Below are 16,843 nucleotides of genomic sequence, written 5' to 3' on the forward strand. Positions count from 1 at the left end.
AAATAAATTTTAGAAGCGCAAATATATAAGAGCTACATAAAAGCTTTCAATAATACCGATGATTTCAAAGCTGGCTATAAAAGCTCAACAAAAACTTCAACTAAAATGCTTTGAACTGTTCCAAACATAACACGTAGATCATATATAACTTTAAATATGGTAAATAAATAAAACTTTTGGATAAAGCTTTCACTTAATAGTGAAAGCTCATTTATATTTCTTACAAATTATTTATTTTTATATGAGGCGCAGGTGATAATATGAGGTTATATACCGGTACTGATGGTACATATTTTCCGATTTACATTATGTTTGCTGAATTTACTAGCTTTCACAGCGCAAGCTGAGCTTTCACTAGCGCATCTAACTTTATTAACGCAGAGTAGAGAATAACCAGCAACCGCTTTTGTGTAGCAAGCTAAATTTGTCATTATAAATGCTAAACAGTTGTAAGAAGTTACTGTTGGTCTGCAATTTTCAAAGCTTTTTATGAATGAAGCAATAATTGGCAAATCAAGCGCATAAATTGTGAACACGACCACGAACTTCAAACAAAAGCTGAAATATTGAATAAATTAATTACTAAAATGCCACAACAACAAACTGCAAGTAGGTATTAGGAATATAGTGGAGCTAAAAGTAATAATGAAGAACATAAATAAAAATCACATAAACAACTAAAATATCAATGTTGAACAACTTGTAAACTGACACGCGCAGCAAAGCAGCTAAAACAGCAAACGGCCAATGACTCATTTAATAAGTAATGACAGCTTATCAAATAACTAAAGATTCAATGGACCAGCAGGCAAACAGAAGACATCAACGACAATAACAGCAACATAATACAAATAAGAAAGCTTAAAACAAACACTGATGAATGGACCAAACCTTTCAAAAGTTCAATGAAACCGAATGTTAGTTGAAATCTGGTTTTGCACAGCTATGACATATGCGGTTAGTTAGAAAAATGAAGAAATCAACTCAGCAGCATAGGATTAGCAAAGTGCTGGCGTTTTTACATATCAAAGCAACTGAAAATGTAAGCTTGCGCTAATGTTAATATTCTCACATGAATAAAAGTAATAAAAGTCAAAGCAATAATTTATGCTCAATTAAGTAAACAAATTAATGCAACAAATGCTTAGTCTTTATAGACACCTTTTCAACTATTTTATCAAGTATAAACCTGCCGAGAATTTCAAGCGATTCAAGCTACACTACAACGAAATACTAGTGCAGCCAACTGCTATTTGCTGAAACGTTTATTTGCGCTGCAAGTTGTAATTTACTTTTCTGCTGGTATTACGTCAACAACTGCTGTCTTTTTGTAGCCGAACTTGCAACAACGCGCAGCTGAGTTTATTGCCTACAGCGCTTTCGTCATGTTGGCAGTTAATTAACAAAAGTGTTAGAAGCATAACTGTAGCCAATCGAGCGACATACCGCTGTGGAGCAGTGAAAAGTTCTTGCAATAAAAAAAGCGCAAAATCAGCAACAAGTTGGAGCAGCAGAGGAAGTAGTTTATGCTTGGGAAGAGTCGTTTAATAAAATAGCAAATAAAAGTGTATGAAAACTTTGCAAGGTCAAACTTGCACAACTTGCCGTGTTGAAACTGCCGAATAAAATATGTTAGATAAAAGTACAAGTTGGCAGCACTGCGCCAAAGTGTTAACATACACTAACACAAACTATGCTTGCCACAAACGGAAATTGCTTAATGATTGTCAAGAAATTGCGCTGTGAAATGCAACTTAGACAGCACTGGGGAAGAGTACTGTATTGCACACGTAGCCAGCATCAATGAAACGGCCTTCGAGCAACAGTTGGCGCGGAACGTGCGAGAATGCAAGGCAGCTAGTTGGTAAAGTGCGCAGTAGGGCGACTGGACGGCAAAGCGAAGGGCGGCTGCAGCAGCAGCAGACGAGTACAGCGGTATTAGCCAACGGTATGAGTTAATTAAAGGAAATGCATTAAAAAATAACTGAAAAATTGCTGCAGGAACTGGGCATAAGCTGTGAATGGACGCAACGATGAATGAAGCATGCTTCACTAAGCAGTTTTGCAGACGAACTTAAGTATGTGCATAAAACATTTAAAAGAAACGAAGTAATATAAAATATTTTAAAGGCAGGTTTTGTAAAGTTGGCTAAAGCCAAATTCCAACTATGTGTGTGTGTGTGTTGGGTTTAAAAATAATGCAAAAGCGCTTTCAAAAGCAGGAAGTGCGTTAAATATAATACAACTTATTATTATGTGAGAGTGGTTATTACTTGCGTAAAGTATATCATTATTTGCAGCATCTCCACTTGTGCGGTAATAGCTGCGCAGTTTCTAAAGAAACAAATGCCATAAACCGCCTATTTTTATTGCAGTCAGACTTAAGCGCTTAACGGCAGACCTTTAAATGTTTTAGTTTGCTTAATTGTTTGCTAATTTTTACATACATTTTAGAATACTTAAGTTCTGCCGCTGCCTCACTGCCATTAGTGTGCAGCTTTGAACCAGTCTGGGTTAACACACATATAATTAATTTGTATCCACAAGCCAAGGCAAGCATCTGCCTCATTTTCGTCAGCAAATTATAGCTTACGCGCTGTTTTAGTTGCTACGAGCTGGAAAATTGCAGAGCAAGACGCTAAAATATATGTTTTAGTTGTTTTAGAGCAACAGCAAGTCAAATAGCAACTGAACTGACACCTGAACCTTTCACACTTTGCCAACAACACTTTGAACTCGACTAATTGAGTTTCTATTAAGAAGAAACTATAAGCAATTAAGCGTTTTTTCAAGCGCGAATAAATTACTTCAGGTTAAGGGGTAGAGTGAGAGAAAAACTATTAATGCAATAAAACATGGCGAAACGCACAAAAACTGCAAAATATGATAGTGAGTTGCTTGTGTTGGTTTTAACTGTCATTTGCAAGCACCAAAACACAAATATTTTCATAAGCAACAACGCGCAATGTTGATTTGCGAAGTTACAAGTTAATTTCTCACAGCTCATAATTGCTTGGTGAGATCTTTTTTTGTGTAGATATGCGTATGTAGAACTTACATATGTACATCTGTAGGTTTAATAAACATAATTAGGTACCTAACGCACAATTATTATGACTTGAAAAGAGTGTAAGACAAAAAAAAAATATAAAAAAATATAATAAAAATAAAAAATATTAAATATAAAATTGTAGTTTTGATTGCAAATAAATCACTTCTCTGCAGCAAATTAAAAAAAAAAACGAGAAATGTGTCTAAAACTACAAACGCATGCTGTCGACAGCGTCTGAATGGACTACTGATACAGCGCTTGATGCTGAATGGATCACAAACAAACTCAACTAAGCGGAATTTGACAATGTTAGGTTAGTGTAGGTTGGGTAAATAGCTATAGACGTTTGCCCGGTGTAATGCACAGAACTACTAGGTATGCATAAAAAAGATTGAGCGACTAATATCTATTCCAGCCAACCCAGCCGAGTTCGTAAAAAGTATAGCTACCGAGCTGCTTCAGCTTTAGTCTGTCAAAAGCTGGACTGTGAAGGAGAAAGTGTTTAGATGTTTCCACCTCATCTTCCTCATTTGCTGATTTTGTGTACTCCAAAATCTTTAGCCTCACCACGTGCGTGGAAATGAGGCAGTGACCAGTTAGGACGCCTATCATTGCGGCTAAGTGAGCCTCGCTAAGAGATAGGAGTTCAATGATGTCGTTGACTATAGCTCTAAGCGCTATTGCGATGATGCCTCTTAAACCATGGTTAGTTATGGGGCAAATAAGCTTTGACATTACAAAAGTACCACATAAAAATATTTGAACTTCTGTTCCAGCCAAACTATTCATAACAAATCAATGCCTTTCTACTTATTGCTTTCTAGTAAGCTACAAACTTTTAACTTTACGACAACAATAAATGCACAAAAAGCTGGTTCTTACTGCTGAATTCAGCAACACTTCATTCTAAAAGTATCTCTGGTATCTTGGCCTACCATGATAACGGTAGCAGCTAACCGGTTTGGGGAATTTAATTAATTAGCGTAATTTGTTAAGCTTGGCAAGCGTAAGATTAACGAAACAGGAAGGTAGCGCTGTATAAAGAGCAGCAAAGCCAGGCCGGAGTGGTGCGCTGAAGCAATGCTCGAACTGTTCATAGTATTTAGGCACTGCAGACGCCGTGGACACAAGTCAAACCACAAATTGGCTATTGAGCCGTGGAAGAAATTTTTATTTACAAATCTTAGCTATAATTTAAGAATTAATTTCATGCATAAATATGCAATGAATGTGCGCACAGATGCGGAAAACCTGCACTACAAGCTGCAAGCTGCCGTGTTGCAAAGGGCTGCCTATTTGTGGCAGCCAATCGTGCGGCGCGCGTTGCTGCGAAGTCGATAGGTCCAGGGCCATATAATTGAAATTCTTGCGGCCGCTGCGCGTATTACTGCTGCATTCCCACCGGCGCGTTGCATGCACCGTGGCTCAGTATTTGTTAAAGTTGTAAATTTTCAGGAAATGTTGCCTGAAATCAACATCATTACATGCAACTACACATTGCTGTTGTCCACTTCTGGGCGCCAACTGCAAATTGCCGCTCAGCGCGCTGCCGCGATGCTGGCCGCAGATATTGGCGTTGCGAAAAGCACACAAGCGCTGCCACTTGTATGTGTTTAATCGCCAAGCGCTATCGCACTATGCAACATTTAATTTAAGCTGTTGCACATGCCAATTTCGCAGTGGCGCGTTTGTTACTTGTGAGCGCAAACAATGTGCTTTTTATTGTTATTATTGCCATCATTATGGCGCAGCGGCAGCAGCGCTTCAATGCACAGACGCACACACGCGTACTCGGCGCTCGATACAGAGCCGCAATCGCTAAGCGAAACACACTCGCTTGTTGTTCTTTTTATTGGCTTTTTTTGCAACGGCGTTGCTGTGATGCGCCGCCGTGATAATTTTGCGCCAGCGGCTGCTTGCGCTTAACAAACCGCGTCATGTAGCAACATGGCAGCAACAAATGTTGCGCTACATGCTGTGCTGCTGCCATATATATTATTTTTATTTTTTTATTATTTGTGCAAAAGGTAAATAAAAATCACAACGAGCGCCGGTAATTGCGGGCTTATATGTGTGTACTTAAACTTCTTTCCATTCGTCTGCGCTTGGAGTTGTTGTTGCCTGCGCTGTTAATTGTTATCTACAGTTTCGTAATCAATATTTTCTTATTTAATGATCACTTGGCGAGTTGTTGCTGGGCATTGTTCATACATTTAGATTTGTGCGTGTGTGTGTGTGTTTAGCGCATTGTGTGGCAGCGATAGTATCAGTTGGGAGCGCGGTGCGTTCACCGCTGCTTTCGGATATGCAATTAATTGCAAAGGAAATCACAGTCCATTCGAAAATGTTTTGCAATTCTTTTTTTCGCTGTTAGCTTGTTTAGCCTGAGAAAATCGGGCATTCTTTTTGACTCAGTGTGAATTGTAGTACTCACCTTGGTATTATTTTTTAAAAACGTTCGACCGCTGTTGTTGTTACTATTGTACAGTGTGGCTACGCTTTAGCTGCACAAATTCTGGGCACACATACCGGATAAATTACTGAAAGAGAAGAGCGGAAAGAAGAATGATAAAATTGTTGGTATTCAATCGATCGAGTCGACGGAAACTCCTCAAAGAATTCAAAATTGCTCAAAAAACAAAATTTTTTATATTTAAAATTTCGAAAATAAATTTTTTATGTTTAATAAAACTTCGGAAAGAAAATTGATCGGAATAATCTCCATAAATTTAAATTTGCTCGAAAAACTAAATTTTTTATTTTAAAAATTTCGAAAATTAATTTTTGGTTAAGGAAAAATTTTCGGAAAAAAGATTTACTCGAAACCTCCGCTATGAATTCAAAATTGTTCAGAAAATTAAAAATCATTCAGAACACTCGGAACTCATATTCCCGTAGTGCTCTTTAAAATGGCTCAGTGACCAAGCGACCACATTCATAAATTTGTTTAACCTTTCTACAACAACAATGCACCTAGAACTCTGCAATAATGTGTCGTTTTCGGGGCCTAATATGCCACTTATGAAGTTGTTTAACCCGCGGGTGACCCTACAAGGTACCACAGCATACAAAAAGCCAGCAGAAAGGAACATACGAAAATATTTCAGTGCAAACAGCAGCAGCAACCACAGAAACCGCAGCAACAACAACAAACAACCAGTATCAAAGCTGCTGTGGCGCGTGCGTACATTACTCATTGCCGCATAGTGCATGCAACACAATGTGGCACCGTCGCACGAGCTCGCACATATGCTTACGGCACACAAAATGCCAACAGATTTGCACTCGCAGGCGCGTAATTGTGTCGAGAGTGGCATATTGACTACAATAAATGCAAAAAAAACACCAAAAAAGGCATTCGAAGCAAGAAAATTTATTTACACAAACTTCTAGGCATTGTTGTTGCTATCATAAATAAAGCATCTGCAGCATGAATTTGCAAACAGTCCTCAGGGTCGTTCAGCGCTTAGCCTGCTTGCCATTGCATACCTATTATTGTGGTTGTTGTTGTTTGCCACGCTTGTCATTGCTGTTGTTGACTATTTGCGCAATTAAGCTTAATTTGTTGGCGTTGCGCGCACACTGTGACAGAGCGCACACACGACAGCCGTGTAGCGGCTGAAGTGACTCATTCAATACGGCGAATTGCTTGACCTGATTGCTCATTAGATTTAGAAGAAGCGCTGGTTTAATTGCCGCACGCAAATTGCCAATTCGCGAGGTGGCAAACACAAATCGCGCACGCGTGCCAGCGCCGAGCGGATGTGACGCTGTGCTGTCGTTGCGTTGATTGCGAATGGAACGCCTAACGGTGTGAAGTGGTCAACAGCAGCTGAAGCAGGGCAGGAAGTAGTGCAATTAGACGCCAAGCACAAATTCACGCGTCTGTTGGACGCTCAATTTGCCATGAATCACAGCGCAAGAGTGCCAATGAGGAGTGTTGAGATCTGACAATATTTAACGACTTTGTATTTGTTTGCGCAAATTAAGAGTATTGAGCATGGAATTCGTTTATATATGTAATCATTAGGGTGGGTAAAATGTAGCGAATGTTGTTGTTGTTTTTTTGCTTGGTACTCTGCAGAATTGCTTGATAGACAGGAAAGTCTCTCCCAGTATGAGCTCATTATTGTAATAGGCAGGTCCTACGCCTTAAAGTTTTCTATTTTTTTTCTTATTATCAGTTAGAAAAATTCACATCACGCTTCCAACTACTTGAAAAAATATTTCGTTTTGTGGATTTTGTGGGAAATTAAACTCTCGCTCTTCAAAAAAGATCTTTCGATTATTCGTAAACCTAACCGTTTGAAAAATATTTACGGTTGAAGTTTGGCTATTTTAAAGCAAATAACTTTTTTTTCTCGTTACAACTAATTGCGCATACTTGCAGCGATTTTCGTAGAGATGCCTAAGAACCCATTTTTTAGAATACCAAACAAAAAATATATATTTGAATTTTTTAGACCTACCCTAATAATCACATACAATTTTTTTTTATGATTAACTAAGGTAAATATGGCTTTCTTTTGCTTTACTTTGACTAACATCGAAATTTGAGAAGAAAAAATTGTTCACTTCTTCTACAGTAAAGCAAGAAGCTTTTACCCAATATTATTGGAGCTCTTCTACTATGAATAGCCTTGCCACGCTATATAAAATGTGGACTTACGTAGCTAGCATAATATATTTTCTTATTGCATCACATGTCTAATCACTGCCTGCTTTTTCTAAAAAATTAACGTTGAGAGTATCGCATATGCTCTTTTGTAAGCATTGTCGTATGAAATTTTTAATTGAAAGTTTTTCTTTACAAGTATATTGATGTCGTGTCATGCACTTCTGCTAATTAACTACCCAGATCCCTTTAATTAGATTTATTCGCTTAATTAACGACTAATCACTTTAATGTTTTAGTTAATTTACGTGTCGAGTGTTGTACGTAGCCAATACTGTTGACTGCGTTGCTTGTGTTCCACATGTTCATATAAAATTTCACTTTTCTGCACATGACTTTCGTGCGCATAATATTTGTTTCTTAATGACAAATATTTAAACTAAAAAACAGTAAAAACATTTTACTTTTTTTATTGCTAAATTCCGTCTCAATAAGCGCTCAAAACCAGTTGTAGTCAGCTTATTGAATATTTGTATTTCTAAGCTGTAAAAAATGTCAAATTGCAAATAAAAAAATATATAAATAATAAAAAACCAGCAAAGCGGATATTGATTGAACAAATTTAATTCCAAAAAAAAAAAAGACTACAATTTTGCGCACTCACTTCGAACGCAGATAAATTTTTGGCAAAAAATATGCAAGATAAAATTGAGCAAACAAAGTTTAATGCAATACTCGTGTAGAATTCGATAAATGTAAATATTTATTTAGTTGCAGTTAAGCAAATATTAAGCTTATCTTCCATGTTGTCTCAAAAAACAGCAAAGTGAGAAGTTTGGTATAAACTTCTTTGGTCTTATACATTATATATGTATTTGGTCTTATACATTATATATGTATAATGGTATTATATACGCATGAAGGGTCGCTAAACTGACATTTTCGAGCTCTGTAACCTTGATTTTTTATTGTGACATTACTCAGTGCCAATTTTTGTTAAGCAGCTTTACGCTGTTATAAAAGCCCCCCAGAGTATAAGCCGTTCTAATCTAGAAACTGGTTTGGATCACTTTCGACTTTAATAATGGTTGGCCACATAAATCTACAAGCTTTCATAATCTAACCAATAATAATGGCGTGCTCATACTTTCAATATTGAAACTTGAAGTAAATCATAGCTCAAATGGTCCCTGTATTTTATAAGGGACTCACGGTACTTGAGTCATTTAATAGTTTGGCTCGCGTGTAAGAATTTAGTAGTTGATGAGCAACCTGTACTTGTTTCAATCTTAGTTCCTTTGCACTGGCTCCTGTTTTCGATTTCCAAGTCAAAATTTTGTTGTTCAACCTCGAACGCCGCCAATCGCCTCAGCAAGTCTTTAAGGCTCTATTATTTAGGGCGAAATATGGATTATTTTTACAACCCTTAATGTACCCTAAGTTTGCCACGATTTTTCCCAGAAGGAAACGTCGTTTACCGTATAAAGTGTATATCCCAATAAATAGCAAGTAGAGCTGAGTCGATTTAGCCATGTCAGTTTGTTGGTATATACGTGAACTGGTACCTCAGTTTTAGAGATATCGTTCTGAAAATTTGCACACTTATTTTTCTCCGTAAGAAGCTGCTTATTTGTCCGAATTGCCGTTATCCGACCACTATAGCCTATAGCTGTCATACAAACTGAACAATCGGAATCAAGTGCTTGCATGGAAAACTTTGCTATTTGACGAGATATCTTCCAGAAATTCGGCAAGAATTATTGCCTAAGCCAATGATGCAATCTCCGCAGAAATTGTTAAGATCGGATCACCATAACATATAGCTGCCATACAAACTAACCAATCAAAATAAAGTTTTTGTATGGAAACTTTTATATGATATTTGTGAAGGGTATTAAGTTTCGGTGCAAGCGAAGTTAATCTTTTTTATTTTATTTTTTTTGTTTCCACCCATTCAAATACTTAATTTTTCAGCCCAAAAATATGGCGCAGCAACTACAACATACAAAATTTCCGAGCGGCAGAGAGGTGTATTGAAAAGATAGCCAGCGCGCTTTAGAAGTTAGGGGATTGTGGTACAACAATATTGTTTGTTGTGCAGTGGTTTGTGGTTGACTTTTTGTATGTGGCAAGCAGCAGTTGGCGACCAGCGTGCATTAAAACGACACGAAAATAGCACGTGAACAGTTTGGGCGAAGAAGCGCAGATGCGTGCGGACTGCCAAAATGTGGAATATAATATATAAAGGTACTACAGCTGCCGGAAATTTGTAGCAAACTGAGTGGGCAGCAGCACGCAGTTGTATTTGGTGGCAAATAAAGCAGGAATATTATGTAATTTTACACATTAGCAGCGACGCGCATAAAACGTACATTTTATTGAGAAATTATGACGTAGTAAACGCTTAAGTATTGTAGATTTTATATACGCCTTACCTAAAGTTGTTGCTGTGATTTCATATAAACGCACAGCACTACTTAAAAAATGCGCACTCGTAAGCATTTCTAACACTTGTTCTTGCTCGCTTTTATTGCTTGTATAATTTGCTGTCGAAAGTCGTCGGTCATCAAATGGGCCGCGAAGTGCCAGAGTTAATAAATTATCGCCGAAATAAGCAACGAAACAGCTAAGATAAATATTTTTTTTTAGCTATTTTTCTAACAATTTTCACGCTGCCACACGCTGCCAACCAGCCTGTCACACATATTATTTTTAATATTTTCATAAACACAACGGCAACTTTAATTGAATTATGTTGACACAGCGCTTTTTTAGTGCTTTATTTAGCAGCGCTTCCCTACAGCGCTGACTTCCACTAAACTCTAAGAAGCATATTTGAAGGAATTAGCTTTTGCCGTTGGCCTATTTAAATTGCTTATGCTAGCTCTAATTAATATAAATTATTTTTATTGTGCGCTGCGGCGCGGCGTTGACAGCGTGTGTGTGCGCGCGTAATGCATGCATGCGCTTGTTGTTGCAGCGTCGCGCTGTTACTTACTATTTATGCTATTTAGGCATACATTAAATTTGATCTTTCTCGCGTTAATATATTTAGCTTGCATTTCGAAATTTCAAATATTTGCGTCGCAATGATTGCCGTTGAGTACATTTACATATAAACACATACTCGTAGAGCTGGTCGCCTATAGTTGTGTGGCTGTTAGTGCGCTTGTCAGTAAATGAAAAATGAGGCATTTTATAACGAAAGTAAAAACAAATACATATGCTAAGAAAACAAGCAAACGAAATTTTCGTATGGCAACTAAGCTGCCTAATGCGCATACCAACGCGAAATTTTCACTGAAAATACAATTTGAGAATGCGAAAATGAGTTTAGTGGCAGCAGCGCGAGCTGAAATGCTTGTAACGTTTGAAAAAAATTTTTAATATTAAGCAGAAGATTTATGTGGTCGAAAAATAGCAACAAATTTAAAAGCACTCTTCCAAAAGCCTGCTAGAAATAAATTTTTTTGTATCGAAAATATTGAAATTATAGCTGCACCGTTATAAAACCTTGAAAAATGCTTAGATATGCCAAGCGCAATAGAAAATTATTTACTAAAATGTTACTAAATCCGAGTTTCTGTCACAAAAATAGCCAATAGCGGAAAAAACCAAATCAAAACCTCATTTCAAAACTTTTATGACTTTTTAATAATTACTGATTAGATTTTTATGAGTCGTAGCGAGTCTAGGCTAGATATGTTGCCAGATATGGGGAATGGCGGCTAAAAGCGCACGAGTACAGAAAAAAATTAAAATAAATAAATAATAAAAGCTTTAAAACACTTAACGAGCCAATTTATAAGCGGCGGCGTGATTGGCTATTAAACTAGCTTTGCCAACTACGCGGCCGCAGCAATGAACTAATAAAGTGTACACGTATGTATGTCCTCTTAAATAAACGCATTGTTTTACAGCCCAACACACTTATATAAAGCGTTTAACAACCGTCTAATGGTGTGCTCATAAAATTTTGGACAAATAAATTGCCAAAATTAATGAAATTACCAGCTGATTTGAAACGAGCGCTAATCGAGCGACACGTACTTTCAACCGCACACATTGCGTAATTGCCGAACGCCGCTGAGTAGCTGAAACGCACTATTTCAAAACTGATACTCGCTTATTTTTACAGCGGCTAAGCGCGTACCTTGCGCGTCACCGCCGTTCAGCAGGTGGGGCCACCCGCACCTCGAACTCTTTTCGGACAACGCGTCACTTTATTGTGTTGACTTTATTTGTTTACTCTTCTGCTATTATTTGTTGCTGGCAATTGATCGATAATTGCGCTAACAACAACTCAATTAACCCATACGCTGCCACCTGCTGTGCAACGCGCTCGCCAGCTGTTAGCAGCAACAAACTTTCGCATTTATAGGTGAGGTGTTATATTCGTTGTTGGCGCCATGCGTTGATTTTACAAGTATGTGATTTTATGTGTGTGCTAGTCACACAGCGCGCTTTTTATTAGCATTCAGATTTATTGTTGCTGAATTCTTTGTGTGCAAATGGTTTTAGCTAACAATTTTAATTTTGAAAGATATGTGGGCGGAAATGTTAACTGCTTTATAATTCGTTTATGATTTTTTTTTTTGGTTTATGAGTGAGCTTTTTATATATTGTGTTTTGTAACCAAATGCGTTGGTTCGCATTCTTTGGCAACGAGTGGCTTATTATTCAACAATTTTGCGTCACTTTTTCGCCGATTTCATTTTGACAAATGCTAAATTATGCTCTATCATTTAGCGCTGTATTTTCAAGCATTTCAAGAATGCCAATTAACTGGACCATCAACATGGACTTAATTAATTTAAATTAATTAGAATTTCTATGGCGCCATTTTAACGCGAAAATTATGCATTTTTTTTTGCGCTTATTTTGAAACGATACTAGCATTATTAGCATGCTAAAAGATGCAAAATTTAAAAAGAAATATTTATAACAAAATTTTTCGTACTAATGAGTATAAAAGTAGAGATTCCGGTTAAAGAATCGGTTAGCTACAATTTGTCACGACACATAAAATCAAGAGTATGAAATTACAGCTTTCGGATAAAGAATCGGTTAGCTACAATTTGTTACGCCGCAGAAAGTCATGAGTATGAAATTACAGCTTCCGGTTAAAGAATCGGTTAGCTACAATTTGTGACGCCGTATAAAATCATAAGTGTGCTCCAAATTATGGCATAATTGTTTTGGGGTAAGTGCATATATTTCATTGACTTAACAAAATCAGAAGTGACATAAATCTAAATTTGCAGCTATATATAGAAGTGTTGCCTCTTTTCTAACCACTATATTGTCACTGTGAACTTATTGATAGAAGTCTGCAAAGTACAAATATTCCACGGCATTACACAGCATTATGCTATAAGTTCGCTCGCTGATATCGATGATCGAGGGTGTAGCGTATTATAATTCATTGTTTGTGGATCCCCACTCGAAACTTTCGGCATACTACTGCTTGTAGTTATTTTTATTTTGGTTTGGCTTTATTTATTTAATTCAATTCCAAATTCATATCTCACAAGCTCATTGAAGTTGAAAAAAATTGGCCTTTGTCATTTAATACTTACGAAACTTATTTGAGATTGTTTACCATGTATATATGAAATACCATGTATATATGAAAAACAAGCAAAACGTAATACCCTTCACGAATACAAAAGATTACCTACAAGAAATTGATTTTAATCGGTCAGTTTGTATGGCAGCTATATACTATAGTGACTCGATCTGAACAATTTTTTCGGAGATTGTGTTGCTACCTTGGAAAATAATCTATGCCAAATTTCGTGAAGATATCTCGTCGAATGAAAAAGTTTTCCATACAAGCACTTGTTTCCGATCATTCAGTTTGTATGGCAGCTATATGCTATAGCGGTTCGAAAACGGCCATTTAGACAAATGTGCAGCTTCTTGGTGAAAGAAGCACGAATGCAAAATTTCAGATCGATATCTCAAAAACTGAGAGGTCAGTGCGCATATATAAAGACGGACGGACATCACTAAATCGACTTAGCGCTTCACGCTGATTATTTATACAATATATATACATATATATTTTATAGGGTCTCTGACATTTCTTTTGTGTGCTACAAACGTTGTCGCGTACTTTACCCCGTTCAGGGTATAAAACTCCAAGCCGCCACCAAACACAGCCAAAATGCTACACATATTTGCTACGGCGAAAGCTTTGCATTCTTAATGCCTGCATTTAGCGATTTTTAGCAACAACACGCGTCACCTCCTCCTCTTCCTCTTTGTACTTTTGTTTACTTGTGTTTATTAATTTTATTATGACTCGTAAATTAGCATTTCATGCAGCGCTGTCGTTGGCTACGTTTGCGCAGTGACCACTACGCATGGTAATGAGCTTGCTGCCAACTTCGGTTGTTTGGTTTTTGCTATTCCTTTATAACATGCCAGCCTGCTTGTCTTCTTGGTGTCAGTTTTCCTGCCTCGCCGCTCGTCGTTCGTGCCTTTGCCCACTTCGTCCAACCGAAAAGGCATCTAGAACATTTTCATGCTTTACGGTCTCTTGAATCGCGTCCGTTTTGTTGCTCGAATGTTACAGTCGTGTTTTATTGTTGCAATGCGCTGTTGACGCTCATTGTAACAACATTCCTTTTAGCAAATTAAAAAGCAAATAATGTTTTGTAAACACGCCTGCTAAACGTTGCGGAAAATCGTGTTAATATTGCTTGACATTTGCTGTCCGCATGCCTCTTTTTGCGACCACCTTTTGCTTCGCTTTGCCAAAGCTTAAATTTGCAAAATTCGTCCATTATTACTACCGCTGCTCTTTCGTCTCTGGCTCCCGCATACCCACAAGCCCGCTGAGTATTTTTTGTATGCTTGAAGCGTATTTCGATATCTTTTTATTAAGCCGTTGTGACGTCAGCCAGTTGAGTTGTGTACGCTGTGTTTTCGGTGTGTGAGTGCCCATATGAAATTACAATATTTATATGCGTACGAGCAAACGATATTAAAACATATATTTTTAACGCACTGGGACCGAAGCGGAAATGTTGAAATTGGCTAATGAGCACATTTGCTTGGATTTAATTGCCAAGTGTATGGTTTTGAAAGCTTTCCGGTATGACTGAAGTGCTTCCATTCATACTGGGGTTATATATATATATGTCTGAAAGCTGTAGACTCTCTAACATAGTAGGTATTTTGCACAAATCAATGTAATATGCAAGTAACTTGTGAAGCTCAACTGTTCGAGCTTTCACAGGTTTCCTAAGCTATACAGTTTTTTGCTAGAAAAAAAGATTTCGAAAAAGCTCATGAAAGCGCTATCAATTCGAGCTTGAATTACAAATACTATGTTTCAGTTTTCTTTTTGAGCTTTCAAAAAAGCTTTTATATTTTTAAACATCATTTTTAAAAACTCACAAATTTGTCATTACTTCAAACAAAAATTGTTAAATGTCGGTTCGGACTGCCTGAGCTTTCATTGGTTTCCTGAGCAATACAACTTATTTTCTATATCGAAAATCTCATGAAAGCGCTATCAATTAAAACTGGCTCGAAAAAAAATAAAAATACTATGTTTCAGTTATTTTTTTTTTGAGCTTTCAAAAAGCTTTTTTTTTTACTTACAAAATTGTCATCGCTTCAAACAAAAATTGTTGAACGTCGGTTCCAAAATTGAAAAATATTTAACAAGCAAAAAATATATATCTGTACCAAATATTTTCCACGATTGCTTAGCTTTCCCTTTGAGTGCGCAATAAATTTTGACTTCAGCGGCAAGTTTTTGTTGCCCTTTCATATCTTCCAGTTACTTTTTGCCACTCATATATCACACAGCTCGACTGTCAACGTTGTCAAATGCTCAGCAGTCAACTGCTTACACATCATGACTCACGTTGCAAGCATTTTTATCCCTTTCAACACTTGGTTATAATGTTTTTTGGTATTTTTTTTTTCGCATTTGTTTTGCATTTGCATTTTGCTTGTATTTGGGTTTTCTCTTTTTCGCATTTTCTACGCTGCGACATTTATTTGCGTCTTAAGTTGCTCGCTTTCATTGGTGCTCTGTTGCAAACTGTGCTGCAACTTGCAAGCCATCGCAAGTAAGCGGCGCATTCCAACTCCGCGGCTTAACGCCCGTACGTTGCATGCCACATACAGCCACAGTTTGTGTCGCCTTTATTGGCTAAACCAAAACTTCTTCGTTTCGCTTGCGCTCACTGTGCTTTCGCTCTTTAACTGCTACTCAGCCCACGTTGTTGGTCCGTCTGCAGTGTGGAGCTGCGTCTTTGTTTCCTTTCTTGCGCTGTTGTTGGTTTTAATGCCATTTTTTTATTGTCAACAATTCATGCTGTGCTTGGAATTTTTCACGCTGCATATTTTCACATTCTTTTTCTGTTTTTTTTTTCTCTCGATTTTTTCTGCTACTTTATAACAAGTTTTTGCTCTTGTCTTATCTGTGGTTGATGTATATTCGTAACATTGTAATTGTTGCTGGTTTTTTAACGCAGTTGTTATACCATTTACTTGGCTTGAATGCTCTACTTACAACGCGCTTGCGTATTTGTATGCGTTTAATGTCGATGTTGTTGTTGTACATGTTGTTTTTGTGTGCAGGGTTCTTTGGGAAATGTCAACGATGTGACATATGTAAGTTGACTTTTTGTTCACTTACTCATTTTACTTTTAATAGCTGGTCAAGGTGTTGGCACGCATAACTAAATAGCAGCGAGCTGCAGCTCAGAGCTGGGCTAATAGTAAGAAGACAGACAGACACTAACCTATCAGTGAAGATAGACGAAGTAAACGTCGAAATGTGTGAGCTGCCTTCAGTGCTGTGTAAGAGTTGGAATTGACGCTATAGAGAAACTAACGGCAATACTACCCAATTTATGAATTAGCAATACGAGTTCGGAACTAATTTGTATATGGATTGAGGAGTATTGGTGGTGCACTACGAACCACACCAACTAAGGCACTAAACACTTTGCTTCATTTAGCTGCAAGGTGTATGGGCCCTAAACCTGGCATCAGCCTCAGAGAATCTGGATACTTAGAAGACTGCGAGCCTGGACACTTGGAAAGCCTTGCACACTTTGATTTCATTTCAAAATAAATATTTGGATGATCAGGTCGCGGAAGCTAGCCCTGGCTGCCGTTTTTCGGCTCACATAACTTCGAGGTAGAAT

At 37.5% G+C, this 16,843-nt stretch overlaps 1 protein-coding gene across 6 annotated transcripts in view; it reads right to left on the reverse strand.

Annotated features, from left to right (window-relative positions):
* Window positions 1-16,843, reverse strand: part of boi (brother of ihog) — an 81,371-nt gene that overhangs the window by 21,778 nt on the left and 42,750 nt on the right. For 5 of the 6 annotated variants that reach the window (XM_070110843.1, XM_070110842.1, XM_036359277.2 and 2 more), the window contains one exon: window positions 5,487-5,592. The exons of the other annotated variant lie outside the window; for it this stretch is intronic. The gene's annotated coding sequence lies outside the window, so the exon portion shown is untranslated. The remainder of the gene's footprint in view (window positions 1-5,486; window positions 5,593-16,843) is intronic. 6 annotated transcript variants of the gene reach the window in all.

Source organism: Bactrocera oleae, chromosome 5 (assembly GCF_042242935.1).
Source record: "Bactrocera oleae isolate idBacOlea1 chromosome 5, idBacOlea1, whole genome shotgun sequence".
Taxonomy (NCBI): domain Eukaryota; kingdom Metazoa; phylum Arthropoda; class Insecta; order Diptera; family Tephritidae; genus Bactrocera; species Bactrocera oleae.